Here is a 15152-nt window from a genome sequence, read left to right on the forward strand (position 1 = left end):
TATAGTCTCATAAATGTAACACATCCTTTGACACATGAAAACTGAACAGTAACATTTTTTAAAGCAATGTTTTCTGCTGATTAAAATGTTTGTTTATAAATATTTGAACATCGGTGGAGTATTATTAATACCTTTCTTGATAGCATAATCAGGCAAATACTAATTGTTATTAGATTTTTACTATCTATGATTCTGTACATCCTGGCTCATCCCACATCTGTGAAAAGTCTCCTCCTTGATGGTATCTGTGGCTATCACTCAGTAAGTCATTTGTTGTGCAGTGTACATCGTAAATTAACTGATACCATTATACACTCTATGAAAAAATAACAGCTCGTGACATAATCATTAGCAAAGCATGAAATACATGGTCCACAAGATTGATGTTGCTACAAAAGAAAATATAACATGATGTTTTATATCAACACTATATTGAAATTGGATCATTTCTTGGATCTGGTCATATCATATTCAGCCATTGTCATTGTCACTATTATACTCCAATCAGATACAGAGCATGTTATACACAACTTGAGAAGCAAGCAAAAAATGCCAGAACATAGATCATGATTTAAGCTTGCAGATAAAAACACATTTGTGGTTGCTACACTTGACATGTTGGACAGAGTCAACCATGTCAATCGATGACACCACAGAGACCCCTCTCCTGTTAATGGCGGAGCACCACGTAGCCAACAGATAGTTGGAGTGTAGATGGAGTGTGGAGGGGTCTGCCACAGTGGGAGTGAGGAGGGTCATCATTAGGGATGTTTGAGGCATGTGGATGCACCTCCAGTCCTTACGTCAAAGTTGTAATATTGGAGGTCCACATCAGAAGGGTTGGGGATGGGGAATATTGTTGTCACCCTATGCTGTTAACATCCAAACAGGTTTGAGCTGGTGTAGAGATACTGTTGTAGGTTTGTCTTTCACTAGAATTGAGACTGTTTGTTGCCCCCGTCGGAGTACTTTTTGCAGCCCAGCATATTGTAGCTGGAGTGTGCGCAGGCTTTGCAGTCATTTATCATGACTTGGGGGCAATTGCTTAGCCTCTTGTGGACATAAATTGATAGTAAACCATAAGCGTGTGATGGTAGTTCTGAGGCGCCAATGGTGAGGAAGGTGAGAGAAAGTCTGCTGGGAGTTCGAGGCATTCACTGTACAGCATCTCCACTAGTGATGACTTCAGGTCATCTTTTTAAGCAGCCTGCGTACCTTGGTGGACCTAGGGTAAAGCATCTGTCCATTGGGTGTCATGGCACATTAAAGCAGCCTTCAACATCAACTGCCATCTTTCTACTAATGCATTGTCCTGTGGTTGGTAGACCATTGTGTGAAATTGTTGCACATTGCATAATGTGCACAACTCAGCAAAAAGAAGGGTTTCGAATTGCCAATCCTGTTCAGTTGTTATAGATAAGGGGCACCAAAATGGGAAATCCAGGTGTTCATGAAAGTTGATGCCATTGATTTACCTATAATATCCTGTAGAGAGAGGGCTTCTACCCAAAAGGTTGTGCAGTCAGTGGTTGATAGAATGTATTTTTAACCTTTGGACTCTGGTAAAGCCCCCTCTCAGTCCAGGTGAACAAGCTGGAACTGACCTTTCAGTACAGTGAAAGTGACTTTTGGGGGGAATGCATGCCATACAGTCTTGGTATGCTGCCAAGGAACACAGGCACGCACCCATTTCCTGCAGTCTGCTTTGGCCGTGGCCAAATAAAATATTCTGTAATGAGCCTCATGGTGGGGTGAACCACGGGGTGTGAAAGATGTGAAGGCTGTCAAAAATTTGTTTCCTAAATGTGGTAAACATCAGTAGGCACAGTCTGCCTTGTGATGTGTCACACCATTGTTTAACTTCAGAGTTTGGTTTTCTTATTTGTTCAAGCCATAGGCCTGTTTTGGGGTCATCTACAAGTTCACGTTAATGATCATCTTGTTCTTGTACGTTTACCAGATTCTCATAGTTGATAATGTACTGATGGCATGGATGCAGGATATGTAATTCGCCACCACATTTTCACCCCATTCATGTGGAGTATGTCTGCTGAGAACTGTGCGATAAAGCCAAAATGTTGGAAATGGTGAGATGATATGAAGTTCATTCACATGTAATCTGGTCAGTGCATCTACCTTTGCCTTACATGTAAGGTGAAACCATGTAACTGCGGGCATGGTGGCGCCATCTATTGGTAGAGAGACTGTTGCGTGCACTCCGTTTGATGTTGCCTAGTGCCAGTGTGGTTTCACGGTGAAGAGAAGGTGGTAACACAAGTTAATTGGCCACTACCGAACATGCAGGCGAGTAAGCAGGAACAGTGAGGAGTGATTCGATTTTTGGCAGCAGAGGGAGTTGGAGACCGTGAAGTGTATCAGTGGATGAAGGCTGTATATGGTGAGTACAGTCTGTCATTCAAGTATTGTGGAATGGCGATTCCTTGAGAGACGCGAATCACTGGAAGACAATGCTCGTCCAGGACAGACTCATCATGTCATCATTCTGGAAATGGTTGTGGAAGTGAATGCTTTAGTCTTGGACAACTGCAGAATCACCGTGGACAAGAGCCATTAGTTACTGGGTATTAGCACAGGCACCACCCACACCATAATGCACCAACACCTGAACTTTCGAAAAATCTGTGAGCAGTGGGTTCCCCACAAACTGACCATCGAATAGCGCAATACATGAATGGTGCTGCCTGTGAGTCACCCGCAACATTATCATGAGGAGGAATATGGCTTTCTGTCGCATATTGTCACAGGTGATGGAACATGGTGTCACCATTTAGAACCGGAAAGCAAGCATTGGAGCAAGCAGAGGAAACATGTAACTTCACCACCTCCAAAGAAATCAAAGGCCATGCACACCAGTTCTGGTAAGGTCATGATGTTCTTTTTTGACCACAAGGGCCCATTGCTTGTCGAGTTCCTGGAACAGGGAACCACCATCAATGCCCAGCGTTATCAAGCCACTTTGCAGAACCTTAGACGAGCCATCGAGTTGAAATCCCAAGGCATGTTGCCCAGTGGCATTATACTCCGCATGATAATGCCCGCCCACACACAACCAATGAGGTGAAGATGACTTTGCAACAGTTTCAGTGGGAAATGCTGGAACATTTACCGTACAGTCCCAAACTTTCATGTGTTTGGATCTCTAAAACAATTTGCGGACATCGGTTCACAATGGATGACAAAGTGTGTGACTGGGTCCAGGCCTGGATCCGACAGCAGCCTACTAGCTTCTTCAAGGATGGAACTGTCTGGCTAGTGTCGCATTGGGATAAATGCGCCAACAGTTTTGGTGACTATTTTTGAGTATATGTATTGTGTATAACTACATTTTAAAGTTAATAAAATCATTACTGTTACTTTACACTAGTGACCAGGTTTCATTTGAATGTCCCTTATATATCCTAAATATGGTTACTAATGAAGTGTATCAAGGAGTAGTGGTCAGTGAAAAGTATCAGAGGGTAACCCTCAGTGTCCTTCCTTGAAACATGAGGGCATGCTGAAAAGTAATGCCTCCGAATTTTCAATGTAACTCTTAAATCTTTTTAAAGAAAACAAATTTGATTAACATTGTGTGTCTTTATCCTTCATGTCTGCATATGAATTTCTCAACATAGTCACCCTCACGACAAAGATCTCTTTTTTTCGCAGTGAGAGACCAGTTTGTTGATACCTCACGTGTGCTTGCACTGCTTTATCACTATCAAATTAAAGTCCATGAAGGTCTAATTATGCTGAAGGAGAGGTGTTCCATATGTGGACGAACTCTTCGAATTCAAAACTTGATTATAGAAATCTGTTTCTCATGCACAACATATTACACACCCCCAAGTCACATGCTACAGTTCGGAGACCTGTACCAGCAGAGGGCTGCAAATATGTGGACATGAATTATAAAAATGTACAATGTGAACAACATTGGTTTTATTGTAAAAGCCTTAACAACTTTTTACATAAAAAATTTGAGGCATAACTTTTCAGCGCGCATTTGTATTTTACTGTCTTGTAAAGCACGAGTAGTTCGTAGTCGTATACTGACCACAACATTTCGGCCCCTTTTAATTTATGTAAGAAAAATGTAAGGACTCGTGTACACCATTCGTTGTGGCGATGTCACTAGTGTCAACAACGACTGACAAGTGGGCCATTGGTGAGAGTAAGCCATGGTCACAGCCCTTCTGATGGATATGAAACCTTGAGACGTTTCTTCCAACTGTGAAACAGTTCGATTTCCTTTGATATTGTTATTGGAAAGGGTGGTGGTGAGGAGTGCTTGAATTTCAGCTGCCATCAGGATGTGAAACCAGTAGATATTGGTCATTCCTAGGGATCTGTGTAGGTCCTTAGGTAGTGGGCGTGGGAGTGAGCTGCACAAGTTTTGTCCTCTCTTCCATTGGCCTGACCCCTACTGACAAAATGGAATGTCCTACAAATGTTGTGCTCTGCTGACATGACTTTCTCAGTATTTTTAACAATGTTTAGATGTTATAAGGTATGGAAAACCTGTCAGATGTGGTCATCTTACCCTTCGGGTGTAGGAGAAAAGATCAGTATGTTGTCCAGGAATGGGAAAAAATGAGAGTTTAAATAGGACTGAGTCAATGAATCTCTGCTGCATTTGAGCTGCAATTTTTAATCTGAATGGCATGAATTGATGTTCAGATAATGAGAAGGGGTTGATAATGGCAGTTTTAGCAATGACTTCAGTTGCCTTTGGTATTTGCAATTATGCTTTTCAGCAATCTTTGTTACTGAAAGTTGTTGTGCCCAATAATGAGTGCACGAAGTCCTGAATATTAGGTACTGAATAACAGTCAGGTATCATCTGAGTGTCGGCATGCCCTATAGTTCCTGCACATTTGCGTATTTGGAATGTACCATCTTCTTTGTGGGCCAAATGTATTGGTGAAGCTCAAGGGCTGTTTGAAGGACACATAATGTCATTGTTAAGCAACTCATCTATTGCAGCTTTGATGATTTGTAATTTGTCAGGGGAGAGGCGGCGTGCATTGTGAGAGATAGGAGATCCCTCTGTTTCGATCCTGTGTGTTGCCCATTATGCTGTGGCAAGGTGGAAGTTGAGTAGTACCTGGAATGGGGAGGGGGGGGGGGGGGGGGGGCAAAACTGGTTATCATAGTCACTTGCACAGACACTGGTTGCACTGTCACTTGTTTCACAAGCACTAACCTGTCAGTGCATAGTGGCAACAGAAGGGAGGTGTTAGCTGATGGTGGGAGGCAATGTTGTCAAAGTCTCGAACAGATCAGTGCAATGCTGAATGGCGTCCACTGTTTCTTTGCAGCAATGGTGTGATGTATGTCACCATTGGCATCAATGGAGTCTAAGGTGAGTAATACTGTGGTCAGTAACTCATAAAGGTTACTTTATTTGTTGTCGTCACAAGAACTGGCAGCGGATTTCTGCACTCCGGTACCACAGTCCTCCACCATATGTCCACAGGTTAAATGTCCTGTGGCAGTAGTTGCTCCTCAGTGGTGATAGGTGAAGCTTGAAGAAACCTAAGTTGCAGTTTTGCATCTGCTAAATGGTTTTGTCGCTTGTGCAGTAACCTCTGAAAGGATGAATTTTCCTGTTGTAAAGCAAGGTGTTCTTTCCTGTTATTGATGTACGCTTTATTGGTTGCTGTCAGTTGATTCTTGGTGGAGGAGCATAGCAGTTGGTGCCTGCATACTGATGAAAGGTAGAGGTCCTCATGTTGTGAAGTTGTTGGTTGTCCGATCGTGCTACTGAAGGTGATACCATTTGATCTGTAGACTAGTAGTACCCCTTCCCATAAATCCAGGCACAGATGGAAGTGGTGTAGAAAATTGGAATCAAACATAGGTCATTCACATTGGTGTGTGGGAATGTCCACATGAAGTTTCAGCCACTGTCAAAGTCAGTGTTGCAGTTGATGGTTCCATAAGTTGCAATGATATATCCATTTGTCAATTATCCATTTGTCAATTTTAGTGTAGGTGCAATGTCGAGGACATGAGAGGAGAAAAGTGGTGTTCGGAACCATACTGATTCTGGATCCCGAATCCACCAAAAAGTGTGGTTTGGTGTGATGATCATTGACAAAGATCTAGGAGTTGTTGCCAACAGTTGCGCGAGAAAAACTGATTTAGTTCACCAGGTATGGTGTGTGACGGCTGGATGGGGTGTGGGGTCACCAGTGTGGGAATCCTTGGTAGTCAGAGGTCTGTAGAATAATGTACTGACACTATGGCTAAGAATTCTACACTTCATTCACTATTATACACTAGTCAGAAACAGAGCATGTTACTGTGAAACTCACAACCCAAGAAAATAACTGCCAGAACAGAGATCATGATTTAAGGTTACAGGTATTAACATGTTTGTGGTAGGTACAGTCTATATTTTGGATGGAGTCAATCCTGATGATCAGTGCTGGCGCACACTGCAGTAATTGTGTGATTTGTGCCTAACTTTTAATTAACCACTAAGGGACATTTAGGATTTTCCTAAATCAAGAATCTCTAGGAACTTATTCAAGATAATATTTGCGAGGGGAGATTGATTGGTTGTGGATGTTTAATTTTCTTGGATAAGGACAAATGATTTTATCTACAGTGAAAATTATTGAACAGTTGGCATTTATCTCCAGCACTGCCACTCGCCCTGCAACTTCTCTCACTAAGTTACTGACTACTCATGCTGTAAAGACAAACCCACATGAAACTTTCTTGAACATTCAAGTGAAGAAATGAAATCTGAAACTAGGAAGTTATTACTACTCTAAAGCAGAACACTACATTTGCCACATACTAATAATCCTAATATCATTTCACAGGTTAGAAACAGGCAAAGTGAATCAAACAAGAATACAATATGGCAGACTTTGATCAAAATTAGGTGGGAGACATTCGTTTCATTCCCGGCCTACTCATAAGTGTCACTTACTGCCACCACAAAACTGTGAGTGGCACCAGCTCCTTCCATATGTGAGTGGACCCTCAGAAATTGTGACATATTTACAGAAAGAACAGCTCATTTGCGACAATGAAGAATGTAAATCTCACTGCTGCTCACTTCACTCACAGCAATTTAAGCTGTCCTCTTAGGTTCTTGCCTCACCACACTCTCAGAAATTGCAACGTATTTGGTAATAACAGCCAAATGTTTGTGATAAGTAAGAAGATGAATGTTATTGCTGCTTGTTTCACTCACAGCAATTTCATCTTAAGTTTTTAGTCAGACAGAAATCACAAAACGAGGAAAGTCACCCTGAGGGAACACACACTCTTATATGTAAATAACATCAGATATTGCATAACATACTTGTATTACATTAATAAGAATGTCGCAGAATCCATTACAGATGTCAAGTTGAAAAAGAAGATTAACATAAACAAGATGTGAATATGTTTTTGTTAAGTCAGTAACTCCACGTCTCTAACAACAAATCCATGGTGAATAAAGCAACTCTCAACAACAGTTAATTCATCTTAGGATCTTCTGAAGGCTTTTACCACTGATACGTCACTAACTTAAATTGAACTGTAACAGATCATACCAACAGTGGCGTTTTTGTGATAAATCATCTATGAGCCACTGCCATGAAATGACGCACTGCCATACATACAACTTATAATACAAACACAGTAAATGCTACAAAATCTAATGTGGCATCTCCAAAGTTCTTCATTTTGAGTGCTATCAAGTTTCATGGTCATGGTGAGTCATCTTATTTTGATAACAGTTCCTGTAAGCTTCTCTCAGGCTAAGACCACATTCTTAACTTCTATTGAAGATTTTTGATCGAAGCTGTCTGTGTGGCCATGTCGGCTAAAGCCAGGTTTCCACAGACATAAGGATATGTAGAAACACCTTACTTGCTCACTGTCACGCAAATGTACAAATAAGTTACGAAAGTTACAAGGCATTTATCTTTCTTGCATGATGTTGCTTCCCCCACCATGTCCTTTGACGTAAATGGATCTGCTTTTGTTTTGCTCTGGTTCGTTTGGATGCACAGATCTTGAATCATTTGTTTGTGCACATGAAAATTTGGCATCATGCCAGAATAATGGGTTTCATCTTCAACTAAGTAAGTAAAAACTTTGTAAAGTAGCAAAATATTTTTAAACCATATGATAGGGATCTCAATCTATCATTTATCAATTCCTTATAATCACTTATTGTAATAAAGTAACACACCATCATTTGAAGTGATAACTGATTATAAAAACGTGTAACTGAGAGTGAGAACTTGGTGAGGTACATATTACTCCGAAAAAGTCAATATTGTAAAAGTATTTTTTATTTCAGTTTCATGATGGTAATTATTTCCTTTAGTCATTTAGTGTGGGTATTGTGTTGAAATGGAAATTTAGTTGTGACTTCAGAAATTTAAAGCTACTCTTGATCCTAAAAATCCTATATAAATACAACAATGTTCTTGTTGGTGCAGCACTGAGTAATGACTGTTCTGCACAGTACTACAACGAAGATGTAGAAAATACTAATAGAAGCTGTGGAATGTTATTCAGCTACCTGCGGTGACATGCCATACTATTAGCCACCTTGTATTGGGAAGTCTTTCTGCAGTTGTTTTGAAAACAAGAGAGTTCATGCATTGCTTTCTAAGACAAACAATTGCTGAATTTCTTTGCAGAATCATGCCTGCTGTGTGCTCAAAGCATACATGTACACACATATCTTGAGAAATGGTTGGAGATTTCTGTACATTTTTACAATGTTCTGTAACTGTGCTGTGTTTTGTGTACATTGGCAAATTAGTTTACATGTGTAATAAAGCTTGTTTCATCCCAGTTCTCTATGGCACATACTTTGAGCTGTGTGATATTCCAAAAATTTTGTGACGCTAGAGAAGCCTGACAAAGGTGTGCATCATACCTCGTAAACATTTCCAAAATATCAGTTGTATAAGATCATAAGTTTTTGTTGTGACTGAAAACATGGTTGCTGGTTGGAATGAGTATCATAAAGTAAGTGGATTAGTCAGTTTCTGACAGTTGCTCCCTGGAAATTTTAAGTTTTCACAGTAGAAAATAATAATTATAGATAGGTGGGCCAATAATGTCATGTGAACAGATAGTTGCTAGTTTTAATTAAAACCTGAAATTACAGTAGGAGCCCACTGCATGCAAAGTAAAAAAATGCATAATGAAACACTCTTGGCACATTTTACATTGGTAGTCATTTTACAAAGTTTGGATTCTATGATGAACAACTGATAAAATAATTCATGTCAAATATAGTTTAGCTAGATCAACAACAACTTTGTTGTATTTTCAACTGGCTGTATGGGTTAGTTTATAATGTACCTGATCTGTAGGTCAGAGTTTACATATTTTATCCATGTAACACACAGTTTATTTCACTTATGTTGTTATTGTTGTTGTTGTTGTTGTTGTGGTCTTCAGTCCTGAGACTGGTTTGATGCAGCTCTCCATGCTACTCTATCCTGTGCAAGCTTCTTCATCTCCCAGTCCTTACTGCAACCTACATCCTTCTGAATCTGCTTAGTGTATTCATCTCTTGGTCTCCCTCAACGATTTTTACCCTCCACACTGCCCTCCAATGCTAAATTTGAGACCCCTTGATGTCTCAGAACATGTCCTACCAACCGGTCCCTTCTTCTTGTCAAGTTGTGCCACAAACTCCTCTTCTCCCCAATTCTATTGAATACCTCCTCATTAGTTATGTGATCTACCCATCTAACCTTCAGCATCCTTCTGTAGCACCACATTTCGAAAGCTTCTATTCTCTTCTTGTCCAAACTATTTATTGTCCATGTTTCACTTCCATACATGGCTACACTCCAAACAAATACTTCCAGAAACAACGTCCTGACACTTAAATCTATACTCAATGTTAACAAATTTCTCTTCTTCAGAAACGCTTTCCTTGCCATTGCCAGTCTACATTTTATATCTTCTCTACTTTGACCATCATCAGTTATTTTGCTCCCCAAAGAGCAAAACTCCTTTACTACTTTAAGTGTCTCATTTCCTAATCGAATTCCCTCAGCATCACCCGACTTAATTCGACTACATTCCATTATCCTCGTTTTGGTTTTGTTGATGTTCATCTTATATCCTCCTTTCAAGACACTGTCCATTCCGTTCAACTGCTCTTCCAAGTCCTTTGCTGTCTCTGACAGAATTACAATGTCATCAGCGAACCTCAAAAGTTTTTATTTCTTCTCCATGGATTTTACTACCTACTCTGAATTTTTCTTTTGTTTCCTTTACTGCTTGCTCAATATACAGATTGAATAACATCGGGGAGAGGCTACAACCCTGTCTCACTCCCTTTGCAACCACTGCTTCCCTTTCATGCCCCTTGACTCTTATAATTGCCATTTGGTCACTGTACAAATTGTAAATAGCCCTTTGCTCCCTGTATTTTACCCCTGTCTCCTTTAGAATTTGAAAGAGAAGATTCCAGTTAACATTGTCAAAAGCTTTCTCTAAGTCTACAAATGCTAGAAATGTAGGTTTGCCTTTCCTTAATCTTTTGTCCAAGATAAGTTGTAACGTCAGTATTGCCTCACGTGTTCCAACATTTCTACGGAATCCAAACTGATCTTCCCAGAGGTCGGCTTCTACCAGTTTTTCCATTTGTCTGTAAAGAATTCGCGTGAGTATTTTGCGGCTGTGACTTATTAAAATGATAGTTCAGTAATTTTCACATCTGTCAACACCTGCTTTCTTTGGGGTTCGAATTATTATATTCTTCTTGAAGTGCGAGGGTATTTTGCCTGTCTCATAGGTCTTGCTCACCAGGTGGTTGAGTTTTGTCAGGACTGGTTCTCCCAAAGCCGTCAGTAGTTCTAATGGAATGTTGTCTACTCCGGGACCTTGTTTCGACTCAGGTCTTTCAGTGCTCTGTCAAACTCTTCACGCAATATTGTATCTCCCATTTCATCTGCATCTACATCCTCTTCGTCTTCCATTTCCATAATATTGTCCTCAAGTACATTGCCCTTGTATAGACCCTCTGTATACTCTTTCCACCTTTCTGCTTTCCCTTCTTTGCTTAGAACTGGGATTCCATCTGAGCTCTTGATATTCATACGAGTGGCTCTCTTTTCTCCAAAAGTCTCTTTAATTTTCCTGTAGGCAGTATCTATCTTACCCCTAGTGAGATAAGCCTCTACATCCTTACATTTGTCCTCTAGCCATCCCTGCTTAGCCATTTTGCACTTCCTGTCGATCTAATTTTTGAGACGTTTGTATTCCTTTTTGCCTGCATCATTTATTGCATTTTTATATTTTCTCCTTTCATCAATTAAATTCAATATTTCTTTTGTTACCCAAGGATTTCTACTAGCCCTCGTCTTTTAACTACTTGATCCTCTGCTGCCTTCACTACTTCATCCCTCAGAGCTACCCATTCTTCTTCTACTGTATTTCTTTCCCCCATTCCTGTCAATTGTTCCCTTATGCTCTCACTGACACTCTGTACAACCTCTGGTTTAGTCAGTTTATTCAGGTCTCGTCTCCTTAAATTCCCACCTTTTTGCAGTTTCATCAGTTTTAATCTACAGTTCATAACCAATAGATTGTGGTCAGCGTCCACATCTACCCCTGGAAATGTCTTACAATTTAAAACCTGGTTCCTAAATCTCTGTCTTACCTTTATATAATCTATCTGATACCTTCTAGTATCTCCAGGATTCTTCCATGTATACAACCTTCTTTTATGATTCTTGAACCAAGTGTTAGCTATGATTAAGTTATGCTTTGTGCAGAATTCTACCAGACGGCTTTCTCTTTCATTTCTTACTCCCTATCCATATTCACTTACTATATTTCTTTCTCTCCCTTTTCCTACTCTCGAATTCCAGTCACCCATGACTATTAAATTTTCGTCTCCCTTCACTACCTTATTCATTTCATCAATTTCTTCATCATATGCAGAGCTAGTTGGCATATAAACTTGTACTACTTTAGTAGGCGTGGGCTTCATGTGTATCTTGGCGACAATAATGCGTTCACTATGCTGTTTGTAGTAGCACGCAAGCCTCCCACCAACGGCAAGGTCCATGGTTCGGGGGGGGGGGGGGGGGGGGGGGGGGGGGGGGGGGGGAATTTCACTTATTTCAAATACAAATGTAACCATATGCTACATACAATTTATATAAAAGCAAGCCTTTTCGAGGATGTTTTCTCTCAGCTCAGTTCTCCAAAATTTGTAGGTTACACATATCCAACTGATTTTGGAATTTTTCTGTATTGAATGTTTCTTATCTATAGTGAAAGATGTATTAAACAACACAAAGACTAGTCCTAAATTGTTTTTTCCAGAGCATGACTTCATATTCTGAATGTTACACAGTAGATCTCTGGGACTGCTGTATTTATATTTATGTTTTACAGTCATTGTTGAAAGATCATCAAATGTTCATCCTTCATTATCAGGAGTAATTTTAGTTCTGGCTGCAACTGGTAAACATTGACATGGTGGAGAATTTTCTTTACTTTGGGATTTTCTTTACTTTGGTCATGGTGTTGCCTCTCTGTGGTATTCTATCACTTTGAGTACAAAGATTATTTACAAAATTAAGTACTAAATGGGTAAGGGAAACATTTACAGCACCTGTGACCTATCAGAATCCTGACTAACTCTACTGCTAAAAACAAAGCAGAACTATTGAGACAGAAATATTACTTTTCGATGTATGTTCATTGTATTGTAGATGGCATAGTACTGTTGATATCATAAAACTTCCAGAATGAAATTTTCACTCTACACTGGCATGAAACTTCCTGGCAGGTTGAAACAGTGTGCTGGGCTGAGACTCAAACTCTGAACCTTTGGCTTTAGTGGGTGAGTGTTCTACCAACTAAACTACCCAAGCACAACTCATGACCTCCTGTCCTCACAGCCTTACTTCAGTAGAGTACTTGCCTGTGAAAGGCAAAGGTCCCAAGCTTGAGTCTCGGTCCGGCACACAGTTTTAATCTACCAGGAAGTTTCATATCAGTGCACACTCCACTGCAGAGTGAATATTTCATTCTGCAGACATCCCCTCAGCTGTGGCTAAGCCATGTGCCTGCAATATCCGTCCTTCCAGGAGGGCTAGTATTGCAAGTTTCACAGGAGAACTTCTGTGAAGTTTGTATGGTAGGAGATGAGGTACTGTTGGAAGTAAGGCTGTGAGGATGGGTCGTGAGTCGTGCTTGGGTACCTCAGTTGGTAAAGCACTTGCCTGTGAAAGGCAAAGGTCCAAAGTTTGAGTCTCGATCCAGTGCACAGTTTGAATCTGCCAGAAAGTTTCAGCATAAACCTTACTTTTTGAAAAAAAAATTAGAAATAGTGCTCTTTGGAATGTGATAAGTTTATTGCAGTATTTCCAGTTGCCAGATTTCACAGTTATAAAGATCCGTCCAAGAACCCTAAAGTCATAAGAATTGTGCCAAATGGTACGGTGATGATCTGTTTACACTCAAGAGTGCAAAGAAAATATTATTCATAGTGTCATATTTATTATTTAGAGGCAGAGAATTGTCTTCTCTGTACACTGGAGGCTCATTCAGGCTGCTGGCATGTGGACTTTGTCAGCAGTAGCAGGCACATGTCCATCTGGCATAGTAGGCTGCATATTGGACAGCTCGTGTGACAGCTGTTATTGTCCTGGCCAGTAGGTGGCCCCCAATGTCATAGCCGGTGCAGCCCACACTGGATGATGATGGACAGCAGCCCCGAGAGTTGATCTCCGAAGTGCTCTCGTTGACGTTGTAGACGTGTGCCCAGGACTCGTGGTCCCCAGCCCAGCAAGACTTGTGGCTCCATCAATGATTGCAGCTGACTAGGTGTGCAGAGGGTTGATTGACATAGTTTTCCCCTCCACAGGACTTATGCAATTGAGATAATTGATTAACGAAAGATTAGTATTTATGCTGGCACGCCAGGTGTGCCCAGCTGCAGTGAAGGTAGTAATGACATCATGGGTATTAATTTTTCTGTTTGTTCAGCTCTCCTGGTGGCTTCAGACTATTCATAACTTCATCTTTTGGATGCTCTTTTCTGCTGTGCCAGTGGCTGTATGTCTTGGAACATATGCTCTGCTGTAATTCTCAATTTCTGTGTTATTACCAGTTAATTGAGTCAGCATAGGAGACCGGGTTTAGGGTGTTGTGTTGCAAAGTTAATTTTTGGATAGGCAGCATCTCTATTGGCTTCTTGGGTCAGTACAACATAGATTGTGTCCGCTTTAATGTGTTTGTACCAATGACGGTAGCTGGTAGACGAAATGTCAGCCTGCTATGTCACAAACCGTACAATTTATTAGTATTCCACAATTCTGTTCTAGTCATGCCCTTTGGTTTTCTGTGTTCATAACAATTTGCAATTACTATTTCTGGCAAAAAAACTGTGTAGACTGAGTGGGTACCTACCCTCTGGAAATGAGGAGGCAGCATTAAGACTTCCATTCGACATTCCCTCATTTCAGTTTGTCGTAAAAATAGCTGTTCCTTGCTTGTCTGTATGCCAGTCTGTATTATCCTACTCAGGCAGATTGTAATACAGGATGTTTATAAATTAGTTATACAAACATTACTTTAATTGTGAAATGGGTGAATAACTGACAGGTATGTTTGATACAGCACTGAATGCAGTACATCTAGTTCCCATGTTGCCACTATTTGGCATGTGCTTATGAATTATTCCAACAGTCATCATGGAGTCACATAATGTTGCAGAGTGAGTCCAAATCTGCTATTACAGTTCAGAGACAATTCAGGTCTAAATATCGCAATCCATCTCCTCAAAGTCAAACTTCTTTTCACCAAAACTGGCTGTGTATCACATAGGGCACATTGTTGGTGTCGACGAGCAGTCTTTGAAGCAGCCATTGATCAAGTTCAGCAGTCTTACATTCGTATTTCAGGTGAATCAACGAGTTGTGCCAGCTTAGAATTGAATATGCCTAGTGTTGACCGTGTGGCAGAAATTATGAAAATGCCTGTTATTGAAACCCTGCTAATTGGAACTGTTGCAAGCTTTAAGAAAAAGTGACAAAGAAAAATTAGTTGTGTTTTGGGTAGAAATGTTTAACAAAATGCATACCGAAGGCGATTTTCTTAGTGAAATTGTGTTCAGTGATGAAGCCACCTTCCATACCTGTGCTAAA

This window comes from Schistocerca serialis, chromosome 1, assembly GCF_023864345.2.
Source record: "Schistocerca serialis cubense isolate TAMUIC-IGC-003099 chromosome 1, iqSchSeri2.2, whole genome shotgun sequence".
Classification (NCBI taxonomy): domain Eukaryota; kingdom Metazoa; phylum Arthropoda; class Insecta; order Orthoptera; family Acrididae; genus Schistocerca; species Schistocerca serialis.